Consider the following 22,163-nt stretch of genomic DNA (forward strand, 5'->3'; position numbering starts at 1 on the left):
CAAAGGTTTCTCCTTTAGCATTTCTAGGGACGAGGATAAACCGACCAAGGTCTGCCCCTGACAGGACCTTAGGTGCGAGCATTTCCCGGCCGTGTAGGACAAGACTTTAAAAGGTGGCCCTGTAACCCACAATAGAGGCAGAGCCCCTCCCTCCTCCTAAAAGCCCTCTCCACTGCGGAGAGATGCGTGAATCCCAACTGCATCGGCAGTACCTGGTGACTCTGGACCAGGAGGCATGGGAGGAGAGGGAGGCATGGGTGGGAATGAACACGTAGGAGACAACGTAACAGGAGGCTTCAACAAGCGCTCCTTGAAAGAGGGCCTCTCACTTAGTCTGATGTCAATTAGGATTTAAAAAGACACTAATGTCTCGAGATCCTCTGGTAAATCTCTGGCAGGAACTTCGTCTTTAATCGCATCAGAGAGCCCATGAAAGAAGGCGGCAACAAGGGCTTCATTGTTCCAACCTACCTCTGCAGCAAGCGTACAGAACTCAATGGCATACTGAGCAACAGATCTCGTACCTTGCTGAATGGACATGAGTCGTTTAGCAGCAGAGGAGGTGCAAGCCGGAACATCAAAAACCCTTCAAAAGGAGGCCACAAATTCAGAGTAATTTGAAATCACAGGTTTATTAGTCTCCCACAAGGGATTAGCCCAGGCAAGAGCTGTGTCAGAGAGTAACAACATGAGAAATCCCACCTTAGCTCTGTCAGAGGGAAACGCCTGAGGGTAACATCTCAAAAATGCCAACCTGGTTCAAAAACCCTCTGCACTGAATAGTATCACCTCCATATCGCTGAGGTAGAGGTGCAGAACCGAACATGCTCCTGGTAGGATTAGGTGCAGCAGCGGAAACAGGAGCAGACATAACTTGTGGGACACTCTGGTCCAAATGTGCAGTGCGAGTCAGCAGGGTTTGCAGGGCTAGTGCAAATTGATCCAAGCGGTGATCCTGTTCATCCATCCAAATGATGGTAGGTAAAGGTGGATTATTAGCACCATCAAGATTCATGGCACTTGCGTAATGTCAGGGTGCCAGGAATCAGACGAGAAGTGCAAAAATAATCACACCTTTATTAATAACAAAGAAATAATAAAAAGTCCACAAGTCAAATAACAAGCCAGGAGTCAAAGCCAGAGCTGGTAGTCAGACGAGCCGAGTCAGGAGCCAAAGCGAGTAGTCAGACGAGCCGAGTCAGGAACCAGGAGAGACCTCAGACAGCCAGGTAATACATAGGAACAGGAACTCAGAAACAGGTCTGAGACAATGCAAGGGCAAAGCATACTGAACAGAGGCCCTTTAAAGAATAAGTCACAATACTGAGACTGCAATCTGTCTCACACGGATGATGTACACCAGTCCGGCCATAAGAGGGTGTGCAGCAAATAAGCAACAGACACTCTGCACCAGATTCAGTAAGAGGTAAGTAAAACAAAGCAGGGAAAAAACCCTGACAACCACCCCCCCCCAAAATTAAAAACTATCTAAAATAACCTAAGCTAACCATTGCCCTGAAAAGGGCATTAGTATGGGCATTGCCCTTAAAAGGGCATCTAGCTCTTTTACTGCACAGACCCTAACCTAAAAAATAAAACCCACCCAATAAACCCTTAAAAAAAGCCTAACACTAACCCCCTGACGATCCACTTACAGTTTTTGAAGTCCCACTTGAACAATCTTAATCCCAGCGAAATCTTCATCCAGTTGGCCTCTTCAATCTTCATCCCGGCGGCGATGTCCTGATCCAAGCGGAGAAAAGTCTTCATCCAGATGGCCTCTTCAATCTTCATCCAGACGGCATCTTCTATCTTGATCCCGGAGGCGCGGAGCGGGTCCATCCTGAAGACATCCGGCGCGGAGCATCCTCTTCATACGGTCGCCACCGTACACTAAATCTTCAATGCAAGTGACACAATTCAAGATGGTGTCTCTTGCATTCCTATTGGCTGAAAATTTTGAATCGGCCAATAGGAATTAGGGCTGCTAAAATCCTATTGACTGTTCAGATCAGCCTATAGGATTTAAGCAGGTCTCATTCTATTGGCTAATTTAAATTAACCAATAGAATGAGAGCTGCTTAAATCCTATTGGCTGATTTAAATAGCCAATAGGATTTTAGCAGCCCTAATTACTATTGGCTGATTCAAGTTTTTCAACCAATAGGAATGCAAGGGATGCCATCTTGAATCGCGTCCCTTGCACTGAAGATCAGTGTACGGCAGCGACCGTATGAAGAGGATGCTCCGCGCCGGATGTCTTCAGGATGGACCCGCTCTACGCCTCCGGGACCAAGATAGAAGATGCCGCCTGGATGAAGATTGAAGAGGCCGCCTGGTTGAAGACTTCTCTCCACTTGGATCAGGATGTCGCTGCTGGGATGAAGATTGAAGAGGCCGTCGGGATGAAAATCGTTCAAGTGGGACAAAAACTAAGAGTGGATCATCAGGGGGTTAGTGTTAGGCTTTTTTAAGGGTTTATTAAGTGGGTTTTATTTTTTAGGTTATGGTCTGGGCAGTAAAAGAGCTAAATGCCCTTTTAAGGGCAATGCCCTTACAAATTCCCTTTTCAGGGCAATAGGTAGCTTAGGTTTTTTTAGATAGTTTTTTTTTATTTTGGGGGGGTGGGGGCTTGTAATGTTAGTGGGTCTTTGTAATTTTATTTTAAAAAAAGAGCTGATATCTTTAGGGCAATGCCCTACAAAAGGCCCTTTTAAGGGCCATTGGTATTTTATTCTAGATTATGTTTTTTATTTTGGGGTGTTTTTTTTTATGGGTATTAGAATAGGAATAATTTTTTTATTTTTGACAATTTGTTTGTTATTTTGTGTAATGTATATTGTTAGTGGGTGTTTGTATTTTTATTTTTTTTAGTAAAAGAGCTGTTTATCTCGGAGCAATGCCCTACAAAATGCCCTTTTAAGGGTCCCTGGTATTTTGGGGGGTGGGGGTTTGTATTTTTTGGGAGTAAAAGAGCTGTTTATCTCAGGGCAATGCCCTACAAAAGGCCCTTTTAAGAGCCCCCAAGAAGGCCCTTTTAAGGGCCCTTGGTAGTTTATTCTAGAGTAGGGTTTTTTTATTTTGGGGTGGGTTTTATTTTTTAAGGGTATTAGAATATGATTAATCTTTATTTATTTGGATAATTTCTTTTCTTTTTTTGTAATGGTAGGTTTTTTTATTTTTTGTAATGGTAGGTTTTAGTGTAAGGAAGGTTAGGTTTTATTTCACGGGTAATTTTGTATTTATTTTAACTAGGTAGTTAGTAAATAGTTAATAACTATTTCCTAACTAGTCTACCTAGTTAAAATAAATACAAACTTACTGTAATGCTCGTGGGATACTCCTCTATCAGACCAAACTCGGCCAGTAGTCTTGTTATCCCAGCGTCGAGCCGGAATGATAGGGAATATCCCAGATCAGAGAAAGTCAATGAGATGAGGAAGATGGCACTCACCACAGGCAGGACAGTTCCCAGTGGCAACAGCAGAGCAGTCTAGGGATAAAGCACTAGAATGGTCAGGCAGGCAGGAATTGGCAACAGTAAATAATCCAGCAGATTAAGGGTTAAGACAGGTAGAGTAGTCAGCAGACAGGCAGGTTCAGCAACAGTGATCAGTCCAGCAGTTTAAGGGTTAAGGCAGGTAGAGTAGTCAGCAAACAGGCAGGTTCAGTAACAATGATCAGTCCAGCAGTTTAAGGGCTAAGGCAGGTAGAGTAGTCAGTAAACAGGCAGGTTCAGCAACAATGGTATTTAGTTACATAGAACGATCTGTCACACCCAGGAGCACACAGAGTAACACCTATACTTGGGCAGTGACAGATCGTTAGTGCAGGATTTAAATAGGCGCAGGATTCGTGCCAGTGAGCTCCTACCGACATCAGGAGCGTGCGGCGATGACGTCAGCGCTGCACGCATCCTGAGCCGACACTGCCCCTGGCAACGAACAGGAAGGAGACGACTGAGCTGACACTGCCCCTAGCAAAGAGCAGGAAGGAGACGCCGCGCCCCTAGTAATGGCTAGAGCAGCGCGGCATGACATCTGTGAAATAAAACCTAAGCTAGATACAATATAACTAAGCCCTAACCTATAAGATAGATCAACTTCTACATTTTGTTTATTTATTAATTTATTTATTTTTAGGAAAAAAATATATTTCTTTGTGACTTCCACTGAGAAAAATCATGGACAGCGTGGGTCAATAAGAAAGATCATGGAGTGTATGATTCTCATCAAAAAGTGCTCTCTATCCTACGTAATATTGCATTAGCATCAACTCCAGAAGAGCATAAATTGGCTTTAAATGCACTAAATCCCAAATTTGGAAGAATAATGATTCTCTAATACAATGGTTCTCTTGTAAATGGATACCTGAAATAAAGGTAATGTTTGTATATGTAGTAATGTATTCATATACATATATTCTGTCTTTAATTTTATCTAATAAATTACACTTTTTTAACAGTTAAAATCTAAATGCTGAAGTCATATCTTTGTCTATCATTGTGTATGGGTAAGCCATAATATAACATTCAAAATAAATGTGTTTAATGATTGTTGTTGTTTTTTTTCCCCCCTCTCTTCCTAATACAGAAATGGGCACATGTTTATAGAACTAAAGTTTTAAGTTGGAATCCATACAAATAATGCACTTGAACGTCAGAATGAAGTTCTAAAACTTTACCTACCTTGAAGCCTATACAAATTGCACTCTAGGGGAGATGATTACAGTCCTCCATTCAATGTTTGTTCCCAAATTCCTACAAAAAGTAAGTTGTGTATATTTAAAACCAAAAATGTATTATAATGATCAGAATTGATCAAGGCACAGAAGCACTTCTTACACTACTAACCTGTAAATAGTTATATTTTTTGTGTGGCTAGAAAAACATTTGCTTTTAACCCCTTAACGACCAAGGACGTACGCCACACGTCCTCAAAATAAATACAGTTAATGTCCGAGGACGTGTGGCGTACGTCCTTGGTCTGGAAAGCAGCTGGAAGCGATCCTGCTCGCTTCCAGCTGCTTTCCGGTTATTGCAGTGATGCCTCAACATCGAGGCATCCTGCAATAACCCCCCTTGGCCATCCGATGCAGAGAGAGCCACTCTGTGGCCCTCTCTGTACCGGACATCGATGGCCGGTTTCGTTGGTGGGTGGGAGCCAGTCTGGGAGGCGGGTGGGCGGCCATCGATGGGCCGTATGATGTGGAGGGGGGCGGGATAGTGGGCGGGAACGCCGGGTGCGCGCGCGTGCACGAGGGTGCGCGCGGGGGGGGGGGGGGTAGGAAGCGGGTGGGAACCGCTACACTACAGAAAATTTATGGGAGAAAAGTGGCAGTGATTGCCAAATATATATATATATATATCGATCTAAGAGATCTGGGAGGGGTGGTGGGTTGGTCTTTTGGGGGGGACAAGCTACACTACAGAAAATTATTTTAAAAAAATAATAAAACAATGTTTTACTATAAACTGGGTACTGGCAGACAGCTGCCAGTACCAAAGATGGCTACTAATAAGTTAGAGGGGGATGGGTAAAGAGCTGTTTGGGGGGTATCAGGGAGGTTGGGGGCTAAGGGGGGATCCTCCAGAGCAGCATATGTAAATATGCCTTTTTTTTTTTTTTATGTTTTATCAAGGATAGCTTTTTTTTTTTAGTACTGGCAGACTTTCTGCCAGTACTTAACATGGCGGGGACAATTGTGGGGTGGGGGAGGGAAGAGAGCTGTTTGGGAGAGATCAGGGGGTGTAATGTGTCAGGTGGGAGGCTGATCTCTACACTAAAGCTAAAATTAACCCTGCAAGCTCCCTACATGCTACCTAATTAACCCCTTCACTGCTAGCCATAATACACGTGTGATGCGCAGCGGCATCTAGCGGCCTTCTAATTACCAAAAAGCAACGCCAAAGCCATGTATGTCTGCTATTTCTCAACAAAGGGGATCCCAGAGAAGCATTTACAACCATTTGTGCCATAATTGCACAAGCTGTTTGTAAATGATTTCAGTGAGAAACCTAAAATTGTGAAAAATTTTACTTTTTTTTTTATTTAATCGCATTTGGCGTTGAAATGGTGGCATGAAATATACCAAAATGGGCCTAGATCAATACTTAGGGTTGTCTACTACACTACAATAAAGCTAAAATTAACCCTACAAGCTCCCTACATGCTCCCTAATTAACCCCTTCATTGCTGGGCATAATACACGTGTGGTGCGCAGTGGCATTTAGCGGCCTTCTAATTACCAAAAAGCAACACCAAATCCATATATGTCTGCTATTTATGAAAAAAGGGGATTGCAGAGAAGCATTTACAACCATTTGTGCCATAATTGCACGAGCTGTTTGTAAATAAATTCAGTGAGAAACCTAAAGTTTGTAACAAAATGTGTGAAAAAGTGAACAATTTTTTTTATTTGATCGCATTTGGCGGTGAAATGGTGGCATGAAATATACCAAAATGGGCCTAGATCAATACTTTGGGATGTCTTCTAAAAAAATATATATACATGTCAAGGGATATTCTGGGATTCCTGGAAGATATCAGTGTTCCAATGTAACTAGCGCTAAGTTTGAAAAAAAGTGGTTTGGAAATAGCGAAGTGCTTCTTGTATTTATTGCCCTATAACTTGCAAAAAAAAGCAAAGAATGTGTAAACATTGGGTATTTCTAAACTCAGGACAAAATTTGGAAACTATTTAGCATGAGTGTTTTTTGGTGGTTGCAGATGTGTAACAGATTTTGGGGGTCAAAGTTAGAAAAAGTGTGTTTTTTTCCATTTTGTCCTCATATTTTATATTTTTTTTATAGTAAATTATAAGATATGATGAAAATAATGGTATCTTTAGAAAGTCCATTTAATGGCGAGAAAAACGGTATATAATATGTGTGGGTACAGTAAATGAGTAAGAGGAAAATTACAGCTAAACACAAACACTGCAGAAATGTAAAAATAGCCTTGGTCCCAAACGGTCAGAAAATGGAAAAGTGCTGTGGTCATTAAGGGGTTAAAACTATCACTGTTATAAAACTGCTGCTCAGATTAATTCAATTTCCCATTGTGTACAGAACTCCTACACACATCATTTGATCCGTGCTTCACACGTTATTTCATAGCCATAAGGTGGCAAATCTTTTACACACACAATCATGTGCCTTTTGATCAAACCATCTTACAGTATGTTGACAAGCTATTCTGCAATTTAAAAATTTGCTTTTTTTTTTTGTTTGTTTTGTTTTGTTTTGCTCCCTTGATATTCTTTGTTAAAGACATACCTAGATAGGTGTTTGAAGCACTATGTGGCAAGAAATAGTGCTCTTGCATATGGCTAATTCTTGTAATACTGCTGCCATGCTCCAGACACGTATCCTGAGCTTACAACAAAAGATAACAAGAGATCAAATAACATTTTATAATAGAAGTAAATTTGAAAGTAGTTTAAAATTGTATGTTCTATCTAAATATTGAAATAAAAATGTGGGGTTTCATGCATCTTTAATAAAGATCTATAAAATGCACAAAGAGCATTAGTGTGTGTATACATAATCTAATCTGTATTTAATAAACAAAAAAAGAGTTTGAAAGGGTACTTTGATAATACTTATAATTCATTGGGCTCCATTTAACAACTGTCGGACATAGCTGCAGATAGACATCACATTTATCATTGCACAAGCTTTTCACCAGAAATGCTTGTGCAATGCCGCCACCTGCTCACTGGTGGCCAATCGGATCAAGATGAATTTAATCCGCCAACTTTTAGGTGGAGGACAGGTTAGGGAGCAGCGTTCTTTACGATCGCTGCTTCTTAACTTTCGTTTCACTTGATCCTGAAATAATGGGCCTCCGAAGCAGTACCCGCTGCTTGCGAAATGGAGCCTATTGAATGTAATTTTTTTTTTTTTTTGAAAAGATTTTTATTCATTTTCAAACTTATAGAAGTAACAATGAGGGACACGCAGGTCCCAAACACAAACATCGATAGCATACAAAAGTATATGATTACGGATCAAACCAGGGGTCCCAAAGATAAGAAATAATATAATAGTGATAAAAATAGATGGACTCCCCTGGTGGAGAGATGACATCTCACATCAGTCTGAGAACAAATGGGGTACCTTGAAAGGAACCTATACAACACATCACATGTCTTGAAATCAGAACAAAGTCTAGGGGGGGGGGGAAGGAGGGGGGGGAAGGAGGGGGGGATCATAGAAGAGGAGAGGGAAGAAACGGGGGAAGATGGTAGATAGATCAAGGGAAGTCAGGCTGTAGGCTTTAGGACGTGACAGGAGGGCTCCAGGAAGTATCAAACTTGTCTTTCCAATCGGCCCAAGCAAGTTCGAATAAGTCCAGTTTGTTTAAGTCGAAATATATAGTCTTTTCCATGGTATATAAGAAGGCCATGGTTTTTTCAATCTCGTTCCATGAAGGGGGTTTTTCTTTCTTCCAGGACCTAGCCAAATTAGTCTTAATAGAGGCTAGTAGGTAGGTACTGAAGATACCTTGGTGCTTAGGTAAGTCCTGTAAGCCCAGGTGGAGCAAAGCAGTAGACGGGCCAGGCGGAATTCTGATTCCGAAATCAGTAAGGGCGCGGAAACCTTGAGACCATAAGAAAGTAATTTTAGGGCATTCCCACCAGATGTGGAGCATGGTGCCCTGCAACCCACAGTTCCTCCAGCAAAAAGGCGAAACTCCTGGGTACATCCTTGCCAGCCGTGTGGGGACCAGGTACCAGTGAGAAATCACCTTGTAATAGGTTTCGAACATAGTGATACAATGGAGGGTTTTCTTTGTCAAAAGGATGGCCCTTTGCCAGGCGTCCACCGAGATTTGAGAGTGCAGTAAAGCGTCCCAGATCTGCAAATGCGGGGCAGTTTCAGGCGGGACAGTACCCTCTAGAGTCCCGTAGTGGAACGATAATGGCCGGGTAAGTCTGTGACCCGTCTTCCAGGCAGACTCCCACGGGGTGGGCTGTCGAGAAGTGGTGGGGAGAAAACCCCAGCTTCTCAAGAGGCTTTTAATCCTAATGGTCTCAAAAAAGAGGACCGGAGGAATATCCCCAGGGGAACCCAGGAGACTTGGGTCTATAAAGCCATCAGGCTGTGAAGCGGACCAAAAGTCCGAGACCCGCCGAATCCCTAGCCTGGCCCATATATTCGGGTGGGTATCCGCCAACCCAGAAAGCAGACCAGCCACCGAAGTGATAGGGGAAGGGTGGGGGCAATTAGTTGGCGATGCCGGATCTTGTCCCAGACCTGAAGGCATTCTGTGATAACTAGGTTGCTGATACCTAGACTTCTGCGGCTGTGTGGAGGAGTCCAAATAATATCTTTGAGCAGGACATTATGGGGTAGGGAGGCCTGTTCAATCTCGCGCCATTTATCACGTGACTGAAGAACTCCCCACCGGGAGATATGGGTAAGCATGGCCCCCTCATAGTATTTTACCACAGAAGGGGAAGCCAGGCCTCCCAGGTGTATAGGAAATTTCAGAGTTTTTTGAGCTATCCTAGGGGTCGAGCCCTTCCAAATAAACTTTGTTATTTCACTCTGGAACTGGAGCAAGAGTGGCATAGGGACTCTGATGGGGAGGCACCTAAACAAGTAGGTGAGCTTAGGGAGGAAAGACATTTTAATAGAGGCTATACGCCCCATCCATGAAATGGACTTGTGATCCCAAGCGTTTTTTAAGGATCTCAGTTCTGACAGCAAGGGGATGTAATTATCTTTGACCATTTTTAAGGCGTTATTAGATATTCTAACCCCCAGATGTGTGACCTGCTCCTGCGACCATTTGAAATTGTGGCTTTTCTTTAAACTATTAATGTAATTGTGAGGGTATCCCCACCAATATATCTCTGTCTTTTGAGTGTTCAATTTATAAAATGAGAGGTCACCAAAGGTCTTTAGAACATCCAACAGTCTGGGAACAGCTCTGCCAGGGTCCGCAGTGAAGATTGTGATATCATCTGCGAATAATGCAATTTTTTGCAAAGTGCCTGAAAGCATTATCCCTGGGATGGACGCATCATCGCGGATAAGGGCAGCCAAGGGCTCGATCGCCAGGGCAAACAACAGAGGGGATAGGGGACACCCCTGTCTAGTGCCATTGGAGATGCTGAAAGGGTCAGACTGAAAGCCAAGACCCCTGACAGCAGCCGACGGGGCAGAGTATAGCGCCTGAATAGCCTTGCATGTCGACTGGGGGAAGTTAAAGGTTCTGAGGGTTTCCCACAAGTAGGACCAGCGGATTCGATCAAAAGCCTTCTCGGCATCCAAAGAGATAACCGAGAAAGGCTTCTGCATTCTGGTAGATTCACACACAATATTAACAAGACGCCTAGTATTGTCCGGCCCCTCGCGCTTGTGAATGAACCCTACTTGATCCGGACCTATAAGGTGCGGGAGAAGCCTGCTGATACGATTGGCAAGAATTTTAGAGTAAACCTTCACGTCGACGTTGATTAAAGAAATTGGCCTATAGCTTGCACAGGAGGAAGGATCCTTATCTGGTTTTGGCAGGGTAACTATGGCTGCTTTTAAGAATTCCTCTCTCATGGAGCCTTCTTCACTTGCTAAGATAAAAAACCTCTGCAAGTAGGGGGATAGTTCATTGACAAATACCTTGTAAAACTGGGCAGAAAAGCCATCAGGCCCTGGAGCCTTAAAGGGTTTTAGATTTTTTATTGTTAGTTTAATCTCTGCCAAAGATACAGGAGCTGTGAGAGAGTCTTGTTGCTCTGTAGTAAGAGTGGGAAGATTAGCGGAGGTCAGAAAGTCTCTGATATCCTGACTAGTAGTGGGGGTGAGAGTCTCCGAATTTTCGATATTGTAAAGTTTGGAGTAAAAGTCAGCAAAGCATTCTCCAATCTGAGAGGGCTTCTTATGCAGTTTGCCATTATAATTAATCTGGGAAATGCGGGAATTGCTATGCTTGAATGTAATTTTTTGGTGGTTTTTGGTTTTACCAATGTAAAGCATGCAACATTTAAAAGGATAGAAAGGTCAAAAATTAAATGTGCATGAGTGCATTTCATTTTGAAATATAAGCATATGTTAAATATACTGTACTTTCATCAGCAAAAATGCTTCTACATATCCCATAAGCCAGTGTTTCTCAAACTTTTTGTAGCAAGTACCCCTGCAGGCATACATTGTTTTCTATGTACCCCAACTGTAGAAATGTTATTGATATTTTACATGAGCAAAAATGGAAATCATGTATTACTTGGTTTCACAAGCAGATATCAGATATATTAATGATGTAAATATATAGGAATCAGATATTTGTTTTATGTGTTCCGGAATGTAATATTTGGCAATATTATAACATAGAATAATAAACACATAAAACACAGATATATGGTCCATTGATATCAATAATTATATTAAATGAATGTGCTTCTTTCATTAAAAAAGTGGATAATAAACCCTTTACTGCATGAAAGTAGTATATAGGGTACCAGCTTTCTGTTTTTATGAGGCACTTTACCTATTTCACAGTGGCACATTTCTCTGCCACTTGTCTCTGTGACATATGTCACTAAAAAGTGAGAATCTAAGGTTTTACCAATTTGAGGTGAATCAATTTTGAGTAGTGGTCAAACCTAGACAGGGAAATAATCACACTGTCCTGTTAGGAGTGTACAAGGGTAGAAATGAGAAATACTGTTTTCTCTGACATGTCATGTTTACAATAGCTGCTAATTCAGGGAAAAAAAGGGCGAATCACTGGAGTACCTCTTGCCAATGCCTCAAGTACCCCCAGGGGTACACATACCACAGGTTAAGAAACTAGGCCATACGCCTTGCTGGCGGTGGTGTATATTGTTTCTAAAGGCATAATTTGTGTCATAAAAGCCACTCCTGACTCTCTGAAATAGTGTGGTGTTTGAATAATTGTGCACAGGCCTTCACAGGATATGTGCGTATGCCACTAAAAAACAGTAGCAAATTCTACTAGAAGCATTTTTGCTAATGGAAATATATATCAAAAATATTTATATTTCAAATTAAAATGTCCCCATGAAAATTTAGTTTTTGACCTTTCTATCCCGTTAAATATAATTTAGCAAAAGCTGTTTTCTGCATTTGCCTATGTAGATTTGAATTTGAGATTTTTTTAATTTCTTCTCTAGGTATGTGCAACTGAATTTACTGAGTTCGGAGCTATATCGAAGATATACATATGGTGTTCCTGTTTTTTCAAAAAAATATCCACGTGAATTTGTAGCACATATCATAAACAGATTGTCAATTAACCTTAGTGTTGAAGATGTTACAATTATAAATGGTACATCTGGAATATTCAGTATTAAAAGTGAATTTAAAAAAGAGAAAAAGTATATGGTAGACTTTTCACCATCTGTACCATCATGCAGTTGTGAAGACTGGGGATAGGAAAAGCTTATATCAAAAGCTTTAGAGGAGCCAGGTAAACATATTACTAAAGGTTGTATTTCTACAACGTTTAGCAATTATAATTTAACAGACCTCCCACCACGTAAAAGAACAAAAAGAACAATATCAATTTAACAGAAATATCACCATGTAAAAGACTTGTAGACACAGTATATTTAATAAAAGACAAGGCATATCTTGTAGAGTTGGAAACTGACATCAGTAATCTTTTAGAAATGGCGTTGAATAAAATACCAGCAGACTATGGCCTCCCTTTAGTTGAGTCTCCACAGAAGGAGAAATCTCTTACAGATGTTCTGCCACTGCCTAAAAGGCTTAATGGAAAACCTAAACAGCCAGGGTCACAAAGTTATGGGCTGAAAGCTGAGAATTTAAAATTAGATGTTTGGCAAAATGTTGATAACCCACCTGTTTTAAGATTGGAAGAGAATGAAAATCTAGAAAATGTATCCATAGATTCAGACATATGGGTATATATATATGTAATTACGCACTTAAGTTAAAACATAAGGAGACCATTTTACAAAATCAATGGCTGGATGATAACAATGTTAATGCTTTCCAAAAGTAAATTGCTATAAACTTCCCATCAATCTCAGGGCTGTGTGATACTGTAATTCTAGCACATGATTCTGTCTCCAACACTAACACTAATCCTGTAATATAGATTCATCATTTAGGCACTCATTGGGTTGTATGCTATACAGCAGGGGAATCTGTTAATATTGTTGGCTCCTTCAGAACATCCAGAATTCAAGAAACACTTAAACAGCTATTAAAATTGCATTAATCTTTTTGTATTGGAGAATTTAGTGTTCTTGAAGTGGATTTAATTTGTTACCAGATTCAAGAGGGTAACAATGACTGGGGTTCCTTTTCCATCGCAAACACTGTAGCATTAGCTTACGACCATGATTTAAGAAACATACATTTCTCTCAAAATCAAATGCGAGTTCATATTGTGTTGGACTTAAAAAGGACCATAAGTGTGTTACATCAAGAGTTAGGTTCTTTTGCCCAGGTTGCAAAAAATAAATTTAAAAATAAATTCTGATTCTTATTTTGATTTTCATGTTATGCTGTGTTTCAAATATTTTTATTGGTGTTAGTGATATAATGTGGCTTTGTTTACATATAGCTGTTACTATCATTAATCCATAAATAAATTCATATAATCATATTGTGTGGGGTTTTTTTGTTTGTTTTCTTATGAATAAAGTGTTTTGTAATCTCTCCTGAATAGGACCTTTCTGAAAACAGGTATAAAAGATCCCTATGCATTGAAGAAAACCTCTAAAAAGTTTCACTTATTCACAGACCTACATAATTATTTTATTACATCTCATCCTATAATACAGGGTTTATGTTTCAACTTTCCAGGAAGTAAGGAAGAGAGAGTGGAAGAAAAGGTTAGGGGGGAAGGATTCATGGAGAATGGATTTAAAAACTGAGTTAGACAGGGAGGGCTAAGTAGAGGAAGAAATATTAAGAAGATAGAAGGAAAAAAATATACATTATAATCAAACTAAACAGGTAGAACATCTCCTATATTACAAACTATATATCATTCATGTCAGCTCTGCCTAATTATAAAAAAAAAAACATTTTGTACGGTCTCTTATCGAATATTACTTTGCAAGATAGGTGTCATACACACCTTAACCCATAAAATAATCATTTGTAGAAAGCAGATTTTAAAAGGAGTACTTTGTGTTAAAGAGACCAAAATGTGTGGTAAGGAGCCAGACAGAAAACTCTGGAGATCCTCATTTTTAGATTGTAGAAGTGTGCTCAGCATTGCTTTAAAAATAAAGATGTTTTATTTAAACTGTGTACTGCAAGTCTGAGAAACTCAAGTAAAAATATGAATGAACAATGTAAATAACAAATCTAGTGACTATACAATACAGTGCTATAAACAATTTGGTTTTAATTTTGGAACACCTCTTTTTCTACATTTTATTATCATTTTCAGTTCTTCCATTGCCATAGTGTCAGGGTGCCAGTAATCAGACTGAGACGAGAAGTACAAAAATAATCACACCTTTATTAATAGCAAAAAATAATAAAAAGTCCACAAGTCATATAACAAGCCAGGATCAAAACCAGAGCTGGTAGTCAGACAAGCCGAGTCAGGAGCCAAAGCGAGTAGGCAGACGAGCCGGAATCAGGAACAAGGAGAACAGCAGAGTCAGGAACAAGCCAGGGATCAGGAACCAGGAGGGACATCAGACAGCCAGGTAATACACAGGCGCTCTCAGAAACAGGTCTGAGACAATGCAAGGGCAAAGCATACTGAACAGAGGCCCTTTAAATAATAAGTGATGACATCACAATTCTGAGACTGCATCCTGTCTCACACGGATGATGTACACCAGTCTGGCCATAAAAGGAATTGCAGGAAATGAGCAGCATCACACAGTATGCACCAGAGTCAGCAAGAGCGGTGAGTAAAATGGCTGCCAGCAGCACATGGCAAACAAAGCAGGGAAAAAACCCTGACACATAGCCCAACAATATCATAAAATAAATGTGCACCCCATGGCCAGCTCAAATATTACATGTAAACTACATCTTATAACAGTAACTGAAAGTTTATTTCAGCATTATAGTGCAACCCTGATAAAATCTTCATTTTTCAATTATGAAAAAGGCAGATATGACCCATTGTAAAACAAGGAAGAGCGCCTCATCCTGATGAAACACCACTTATAGCTGAGAAACACGTTGCATTGTTGATTTTATTGTCTTAAGAATTAAAATTGTTTTAGTAGTACCTGCCTTGTACTACTTTATTCCTCTTTCTTTCCTGGAGCTGGCTTTGGATTCCTGAACTTATCATTATTCCTCATGGCAGACCAAAGTATTACAGTCAGCTGGTGACTTTGACATCCAACCTGCAATATTCAGCACTATTTTCTAGTGCGCTACCAAATGTGAGTAATATATGCACTCATTTCACAATATACCTTTGGTATCAAAATTGTGCTGCACTATTGGGTTTTCTCTCTGTGTTTTATGTTTCATAACAAACATTTGATTTGCCACTGATATCCCTGAGAGACAGTCAGCTGGAGACTGAGAGACCCAGCCTGCGATATCAGCACTTATATATAGTGCTCCACTTTTGTGAGTACCCTCCTACATAGTTTCTTAAAAATTGTCCATCAGAAAGTATTTTTCTGCACCATGAGGCGCTCTTCTTTGTTTTACTTATAGAACCACCCTCCAAGCCCAATCCTTTGGAAGAATAGTCGACTTGTGAATCCAGCAAATACACCTCAACGTTTTACAAGGACTTTTGAAATATTACATATATATATATTTTCTTTATTATTTATTATCCTTAATCTTTATTATTCACAAAAAAATTTTTATTTTATTTATTATTTTCAAATTTTTATTTTTTGCTTTATTTTATTATATATTTTTTCATTACCCTATTTTTGATACTGAGACTTTTTATATTTATAGATATATATACACACACATATATATGTATGTGTGTGTACATAAATCATACGAACAGATTGTGCCATAGTGCATTATAATATATATCTTACATAGCACCCTCTTTTTTTAAAACTTTTCCTTCTTCCTGAGAGAAAGTTTAAAATTCAGTTTATATATATATATATATATATATATATATATATATATATATATATATATATGTGTGTATATATATATATATATATATATATATATATATATATGTGTGTGTGTGTGCGTGTGTTTTAATATCCTTTTTTATTTTGCAAATATACCAAAAATTATTCACAAGATAAGGTAGAGTTTAATTAAACAAATAACATACTTCCCTCTTTTAAAACTTTAAAGACCCCTTGGGGAAAAATAGTCCATTAGTAATATTATGAATCTGTGTTATTATTATTATCATTTATTTATAAAGCGCCAGCAGATTACGCAGCGCTATACAAAGAAAAAAAACATTACAGGGATACAGTAATATACAAACAAGTACAGTAGGGGTAAATAACAGTTGTAACAGAAATACTATAGGCTGAAAGGAGCGCTTAGAGCACCTAAGGAGTTCTTAGCTAGGTAGAGTCAGCGGGGTTTTGGGAAATGAGTAAATATATCAAATTATAGAATAAAAACAAATCATTTTAATATACATAAGACAAATTATATAACAATCGCACATATAGGTTTCCTAAAATTACATTTAGATTAAGTAGTGAAGAATACTGAAGGTAAGGACCCTGATATGATTAGAGTATTAGGAGTCCTGTCACTACCTCAAGTTTAATGATAAAAAATATTTAAAAAATGTATAAAAATGTATTAAAAATGCCTGTTTTCTAAAATGTACTGACTGTAGATAACATATAACACTATGGCCTAGATTTGGAGTTCGGCGGTAAAAGGGCTGTTAACGCTCCGCGGGCTTTTTTCTGGCCGCACCATAAATTTAACTCTGGTATCGAGAGTTAAAACAAATGCTGCGTTAGGCTCCAAAAAAGGAGCGTAGAGCATTTTTACCGCAAAAGCAACTCTCGATACCAGAGTTGCTTACGGACGCGGCCGGCCTCAAAAACGTGCTCGTGCACGATTCTCCCATAGGAAACAATGGGACTGTTTGAGCTGAAAAAAAACCTAACACCTGCAAAAAAGCAGCGTTCAGCTCCTAACGCAGCCCCATTGATTCCTATGGGGAAACACTTCCTACGTCTGCACCTAACACCCTAACATGTACCCCCGAGTCTAAACACCCCTAATCTTACACTTATTAACCCCTAATCTGCCGCCCCCGCTATCGCTGACCCCTGCATATTTTTTTTAACCCCTAATCTGCCGCTCCGTAAAACGCCGCCACCTACGTTATCCCTATGTACCCCTAATCTGCTGCCCTAACATCGCCGACCCCTATGTTATATTTATTAACCCCTAATCTGCCCCCCACAACGTCGCCGACACCTACCTACACTTATTAACCCCTAATCTGCCGAGCGGACCTGAGCGCTACTATAATAAAGTTATTAACCCCTAATCCGCCTCACTAACCCTATCATAAATAGTATTAACCCCTAATCTGCCCTCCCTAACATCGCCGACACCTACCTTCAATTATTAACCCCTAAACTTCCGATCGGAGCTCACCGCTATTCTAATAAATGGATTAACCCCTAAAGCTAAGTCTAACCCTAACACTAACACCCCCCTAAGTTAAATATAATTTACATCTAACGAAATTAATTAACTCTTATTAAATAACTTATTCCTATTTAAAGCTAAATACTTACCTGTAAAATAAATCCTAATATAGCTACAATATAAATTATAATTATATTATAGCTATTTTAGGATTAATATTTATTTTACAGGCAACTTTGTAATTATTTTAACCAGGTACAATAGCTATTAAATAGTTATTAACTATTTAATAGTTACCTAGTTAAAATAATAACAAATTTACCTGTAAAATAAATCCTAACCTAAGTTATAATTAAACCTAACACTACCCTATCAATAAAATAATTAAATAAACTACCTACAATTAACCTAACACTACACTATCAATAAATAAATTAAACACAATTGCTACAAATAAATACAATTAAATAAACTAGCTAAAGTACAAAAAATAAAAAAGAACTAAGTTACAGAAAATAAAAAAATATTTACAAACATAAGAAAAATATTACAACAATTTTAAACTAATTACACCTACTCTAAGCCCCCTAATAAAATAACAAAGCCACCAAAATAAAAAATTCCCTACCCTATTCTAAATTAAAAAAGTTACAAGCTCTTTTACCTTACCAGCCCTGAACAGGGCCCTTTGCGGGGCATGCCCCAAGAATTTCAGCTCTTTTGCCTGTAAAAGAATAAATACAATACCCCCCCCCCCCCCCAACATTACAACCCACCACCCACATACCCCTAATCTAACCCAAACCCCCCTTAAATAAACCTAACACTAAGCCCCTGAAGATCTTCCTACCTTGTCTTCACCATCCAGGTATCACCGATCCGTCCTGGCTCCAAGATCTTCATCCAACCCAAGCGGGGGTTGGCGATCCATAATCCGGTGCTCCAAAGTCTTCCTCCTATCCGGCAAGAAGAGGACATCCGGACCGGCAAACATCTTCTCCAAGCGGCATCTTCGATCTTCTTCCATCCGGTGCGGAGCGGGTCCATCTTGAAGCAGGCGACGCGGATCCATCCTCTTCTTCCGATGTCTCCCGACTAATGACGGTTCCTTTAACGGACGTCATCCAAGATGGCGTCCCTCGAATTCCGATTGGCTGATAGGATTCTATCAGCCAATCGGAATTAAGGTAGGAATTTTCTGATTGGCTGATGGAATCAGCCAATCAGAATCAAGTTCAATCCGATTGGCCGATCCCATCAGCCAATCAGATTGAGCTCGCATTCTATTGGCTGATCGGAACAGCCAATAGAATGCGAGCTCAATCTGATTGGCTGATTGGATCAGCCAATCGGATTGAACTTGATTCTGATTGGCTGATTCCATCAGCCAATCAGAAAATTCCTACCTTAATTCCGATTGGCTGATAGAATCCTATCAGCCAATCGGAATTCGAAAACGCCATCTTGGATGACGTCCCTTAAAGGAACCGTCATTAGTCGGGAGACATCGGAAGAAGAGGATGGATCCGCGTCGCCTGCTTCAAGATGGACCCGCTCCGCACCGGAGATGCGGTGGTGGGTTGTAATGTTGGGGGGGGGGGTATTGTATTTATTCTTTTACAGGCAAAAGAGCTGAAATCCTTGGGGCATGCCCCGCAAAGGGCCCTGTTCAGGGCTGGTAAGGTAAAAGAGCTTGTAACTTTTTTAATTTAGAATAGGGTATGGAATTTTTTATTTTGGGGGGCTTTGTTATTTTATTAGGGGGCTTAGAGTAGGTGTAATTAGTTTAAAATTGTTGTAATATTTTTCTTATGTTTGTAAATATTTTTTTATTTTCTGTAACTTAGTTCTTTTTTATTTTTTGTACTTTAGCTAGTTTATTTAATTGTATTTATTTGTAGCAATTGTGTTTAATTAATGTATTGATAGTGTAGTGTTAGGTTAATTGTAGGTAATTGTAGGTAGTTTATTTAATTATTTTATTGATAGGGTAGTGTTAGGTTTAATTATAACTTAGGTTAGGATTTATTTTACAGGTAAATTTGTTATTATTTTAACTAGGTAACTATTAAATAGTTAATAACTATTTAATAGCTATTGTACCTGGTTAAAATAATTACAAAGTTGCCTGTAAAATAAATATTAATCCTAAAATAGCTATAATATAATTATAATTTATATTGTAGCTATATTAGGATTTATTTTACAGGTAAGTATTTAGATTTAAATAGGAATAATTTATTTAATAAGAGTTAATTAATTTCGTTAGATAAAAATTATATTTAACTTAGGGGGGTGTTAGTGTTAGGGTTAGACTTAGCTTTAGGGGTTAATCCATTTATTAGAATAGCGGTGAGCTCCGATCGGAAGTTTAGGGGTTAATAATTGAAGGTAGGTGTCGGCGATGTTAGGGAGGGCAGATTAGGGGTTAATACTATTTATGATCGGGTTAGTGAGGCGGATTAGGGGTTAATAACTTTATTATAGTAGCGCTCAGGTCCGCTCGGCAGATTAGGGGTTAATAAGTGTAGGCAGGTGTCGGCGACGTTGTGGGGGGCAGGTTAGGGGTGAATAAATATAATACAGGGGTCGGCGGGGTTAGGGGCAGCAGATTAGGGGTACATAAGTATAACGTAGGTGGCGGTCGGCAGATTAGGGGTTACAAATTTTAATCGAGTGGCGGCGGTGTGGGGGGAGCTCGGTTTAGGGGTACATAGGTAGTTTATGGGTGTTAGTGTACTTTAGGGTACAGTAGTTAAGAGCTTTATAAACCGGCGTTAGCCAGAAAGCTCTTAACTCCTGCTATTTTCAGGCGGCTGGAATCTTGTCGTTAGAGCTCTAACGCTCACTGCAGAAACGACTCTAAATACCAGCGTTAGAAAGATCCCATTGAAAAGATAGGCTACGCAAATGGCGTAGGGGGATCTGCGGTATGGAAAAGTCGCGGCTGAAAAGTGAGCGTTAGACCCTTTAATCACTGACTCCAAATACCAGCGGGCGCCCAAAACCAGCGTTAGGAGCCTCTAACGCTGGTTTTGACGGCTACCGCCGAACTCTAAATCTAGGCCTATCTGAGGTAGATAACAGATATCACAATATCTGAGATATTCCAGATGAAAAACATACAAAAAATACACAAAAAATACAAATGTGGATTTGTATTTTTTTGTGTATTTTTTGTATGTTTCTCATCTGGAATATCTCAGATATTGTGATATCTGTTATCTACCTCAGATAGTGTTATATGTTACTACACTCTAATTAAATTAGAGTGTAGTAACATATTAAATTAATTCCCTAAACTAACTACAATTAATTACAATTAAATTAAATAAACTAAAGTACGAAAAACAACAAACACTAAATTACAGAAAATAAAAAAATACAATTTTTTTAAACTAATTACACCTACTCTAATCCCCCTAATAAAATAAAAAATACCCCCAAAATAATAAAAATCCCTACCCTATACTAAATTACGAATAGCCCTTAAAAGGGCTTTTTGCGGTGCATTGCCCCAAAGTAATCAGCTCTTTTATCTGTAAAAAAAAAAAAATACAATACCCCCCCAACATTACAACCCACCACCCACACACCCAACCCTACTCTAAAACCCTCCCAATCCCCCCTTAATAAAACCTACCACTTACCCCTTGAAGATTACCCTACCTTGTGCCATCTTCAGCCAGCCGGGCACAAGTGGTCCTCCAGAGGGGAAGAAGTCTTCATCCGATCCGGCCAGAAGAGGACCTCCAGAGGGGGTTGTAATGTTAGGGGGGGTATTGTATTTTTTTTTTTTTGCAGGTAAAAGAGCTAATTACTTTGGGGCAATGCCCCGCAAAAAGCCCTTTAAGGGCTATTTGTAATTTAGTATAGGGTAAGGATTTTTATTATTTTGGGGGGGCTTTTTTATTTTATTAGGGGGATTAGATTAAGTGTAATTAGTTTAAAATTCTTGTAATTATTTTTTTATTTTCTGTAATTTAGTAGGGGTTTTTTGTACTTTTGTTTATTTAATTGTATTTAATTGTAGTTAGTTTAGGTAATTAATTTAAAGGGACAGTTTACTCAAAAATTTTCTCCCCTTTAATTTGTTCCCAATTATCCACTTTACCTGCTGGAGTGTATTAAATTGTTTACAAGTAGCTCCTTTACCCTTATATTGGCATTTGAAATTGTTAATTTAGCATGTGGTATCCCCACCTATTCTGAAAGTTTGTGGCCGCGCGTACCAGCTATAGATAAGCTTTGTAAACACAGCCAGCAGAAGAAATTACACTCTCAGTGTGATAAAGCAGAGATAAGGTAATAAAATGTTGATTTTCCATTGTTCTCTCAAAGTATTGGTGATTGTTTTAAGGACAGATATAAGATAAAGAAGCAGGTATATGTGCACAATGTGATACAGTAATGAGATCTGATTATACAAGTTCAACCTATTTTATTAGGCTGTGGCTTCAAAACACAAAACCAGAGCATTAATATACAGAAATAAACCTTAAAAAGCTAATTTTCATACATTTTTTATTCTGCAGTTGGTAAAAAAAGCAATTGGAAACACATTAAGGGAAAAACTTTTTTACAGTATACTGTCCCTTTAATAATAGTGTAGTGTTAGTAA

General features: G+C 39.1%; 1 long non-coding RNA gene across 2 annotated transcripts in view; it reads left to right on the forward strand.

Annotated features, from left to right (window-relative positions):
• The window catches only part of LOC128656646 (uncharacterized), a 52,653-nt gene extending 39,049 nt beyond the window's left edge, over nucleotides 1-13,604 (forward strand). For both annotated transcript variants that reach the window (XR_008402038.1, XR_008402039.1), the window contains 3 exons: nucleotides 4,143-4,381; nucleotides 4,593-4,768; nucleotides 12,142-13,604. This is a non-coding gene — a long non-coding RNA (uncharacterized LOC128656646). The remainder of the gene's footprint in view (nucleotides 1-4,142; nucleotides 4,382-4,592; nucleotides 4,769-12,141) is intronic.
• Nucleotides 13,605-22,163: the final 8,559 nt, after the last annotated feature.

The sequence above is a fragment of the Bombina bombina genome, chromosome 4, assembly GCF_027579735.1.
Source record: "Bombina bombina isolate aBomBom1 chromosome 4, aBomBom1.pri, whole genome shotgun sequence".
In the NCBI taxonomy this organism is placed as follows: Eukaryota; Metazoa; Chordata; class Amphibia; order Anura; family Bombinatoridae; genus Bombina; species Bombina bombina.